This window comes from Helianthus annuus, chromosome 8 (genome assembly GCF_002127325.2).
Source record: "Helianthus annuus cultivar XRQ/B chromosome 8, HanXRQr2.0-SUNRISE, whole genome shotgun sequence".
In the NCBI taxonomy this organism is placed as follows: Eukaryota; Viridiplantae; Streptophyta; class Magnoliopsida; order Asterales; family Asteraceae; genus Helianthus; species Helianthus annuus.
The window spans coordinates 101,822,226-101,824,807 of NC_035440.2; positions in this window are offsets into that span (position 1 = coordinate 101,822,226).

Genomic DNA, 2,582 nt, shown 5'->3' on the forward strand with positions numbered 1-2,582 from the left:
CCAATGCCCGGGGCAACTTCTCTTTCTACACCTACCCTCACATCCCCAATTCCACCAAATACAAAAATTCTGTTGGATGCAATTGATTTGAACCAGGCACAAACCAGTCCTTCTCAATCACCTGTTCATGAGAATATGCCTCAACAACAGACTGGGCCTGATGTATCAATCTTTGCTAATCCACCAACACAACCTGAGGAGGTTACACCCCTTGAGTTACAAGTAACTCTTGGTGGTAATCCAAGTGAAGCAGCCATTACAAGTGTTGAACCCACTGGTATGCACTTGGACAGTGGTTACATCAATAAGACTTCCTTGGAGGCAATTCCTTCTATAACACCTCTGTTATCTGCTAGTGAGTTTGTTTTAACCACTGGTTCCATCAAAAGATTATCAAGTGTTGAAGGAAGAAGACCCCAGTACCAAGAAAAAGGGGCATCAGTTGTTGATGTTTGGAGTACACTCCCTACCTCAACCTCTGATAAAACCACTGCTAGTGGGAAATCAGATGATCCCATTAAATTGGGTGATGGTTTAAAGTACCAGGAATTGACGGCAAGAGTTAAAAAACTGGATACCTCTGTTGCAGAAATCAAAGAAATGCTGCAACAGTTGTTGACAGTTCAAATGGTACAATCCACTGTTGTTCCACCTCAAGCACCTGCTCCACCACCAGTAGATGCTACAAATGAGCCCTGGAACCTTTTTCAACCTTTTCTCCAACAACAACAACAGATGGCTGATCAACAACACGAAAAACATGTTCAAGAGCTGAGAAACACAATGGAGTCTAGGTTCAAGAACACACAGGCAGACATCAAGGCTATAAAGGCCCATCTGTTGACAACCACTCGCACTGCTTCTCCAACAGTTCTTTTTATTGATGAACTCCCCCCAGATAATGCCAAAAAGGGGGAGAAAATTCAGGAGTGGAGAAAGAAAGGGATTGATAATGGTCTGTATATTGAGCCAGAAAAGGATGCTATGCTAAGGAAAATTCCCTTGCCAGATGGCAGCAAGAAGGTTGATGTTACCCAGAATGCACTTAATGAAGGTGTAATAAGTGTAAAAAGGGATAGAGCGGCAAAGGATATTTCAAGGTGGAATGAGGAGAAAAGAGCTTACATAGAGCTGAATGCGCAGGGTTGTTCTAGGTTAAAGGATGTTTAAAATCCTGTGCCAAAAAGAAATCTTACTAGAAAAGTAAGGAAACCCAAGTCCACACCATCCAGACTCACTAAGCATACTTCAAAACCACCATCCAAAAGCCACCAACATCAAACCTCCACCCAAATAGTTGCTGAAACTCCTGCTGTATCAACATCTGCTGGTACTTCAGTTGTTTCAACAACTGCTCTCATTTCAACACACACTACTTCAACACACACCACTACCACTACCATACCACCACCACCATCACCACTTAAAACAACATCTCCACCATCACCTCCTGCCAAAAAGCAGAAGACAACAGATGTTACAACATCTGCTGTAATAACAATAGTGGTTGAAACACCAGTTGTTTCAACAGCTGTTAGTGAATCACAAACCACTGCCTCTCATATCACCACCACTGTTCCACTCAAAACATCATCTACCTCTCCTACAATAAAAAGGAGAAGGGTTATCATACCAGATGATGATTCTCCATCACCACCACCAACATCATCAAAACCTCTATCACTTGTCACAATTTCAAAACCCATTCCTCTCTCTTCGGCTCAAATTCAAAAGCCATTACCTCCTGCAGGTGTTGTATTTCCTTTGGAACTCATAGCAGTTAGAGAAGAAATCAAATCTTTTTATTATGAGGATAACCCTGCTAAAAGGAGTTTGCCATCAGTTGAAGGATATCCCAGGCCAAACAATATTGAAGAATATTTGAAAATCAAGGCCAAGCAAGCAGGGGATATCTTAATAAAAAATAAACAAGGGAAATCTGATAGAGAATTTCAGCAAAACTATCAGTTTCTACTCACACAGGTCAGATCTAGGGAGCAATTTGCCAAAAATGTATGTCAGCAAATCTCAGAAAGGGCAGATGAGTCCTTGAGAAAAGACTACATTGATAACATCATGACCTACAAGAAATACAAGGGGGAGAAACACATGTACAAAAACTGGACCATTCCTGAGCTTGAAAAAGAGGCAGCCAGGATTCAAGAAATGATAAAAAATAAGGTCAAACAAACTCCTCCTGAAAAATTCAAACAGTTTGAAGCTGACAAGGCCTTAGAGTTGAAGAGAATGAAAGAGGAGCTGATTGTAGCTGAATATGGGTCAAAGAATTTTGTGACAAAGTGGGGAGAAGATATGGTCACGGCTACCTACAAAAAGTTGGAGGAACTTAGAAAGAAAGATTCAACAGTTCCACAAAAGCCTGACTACTCCAAAGCAGAGGTCTCAAAAAGACCACCAAAGCTGCAAGTCAAAAGAACCACTGCTTCAGCTGGTGCTGCCATCTACAAAAGAAGGAGTCAAAACCAGTTGGGTGCTGAAACAATTCAAGATCTAATTGTTGGAAATGACCTTGTAAAAGAGGGCATTAGATTAATGATGAAAGAAGATCCGGAATTGGAACA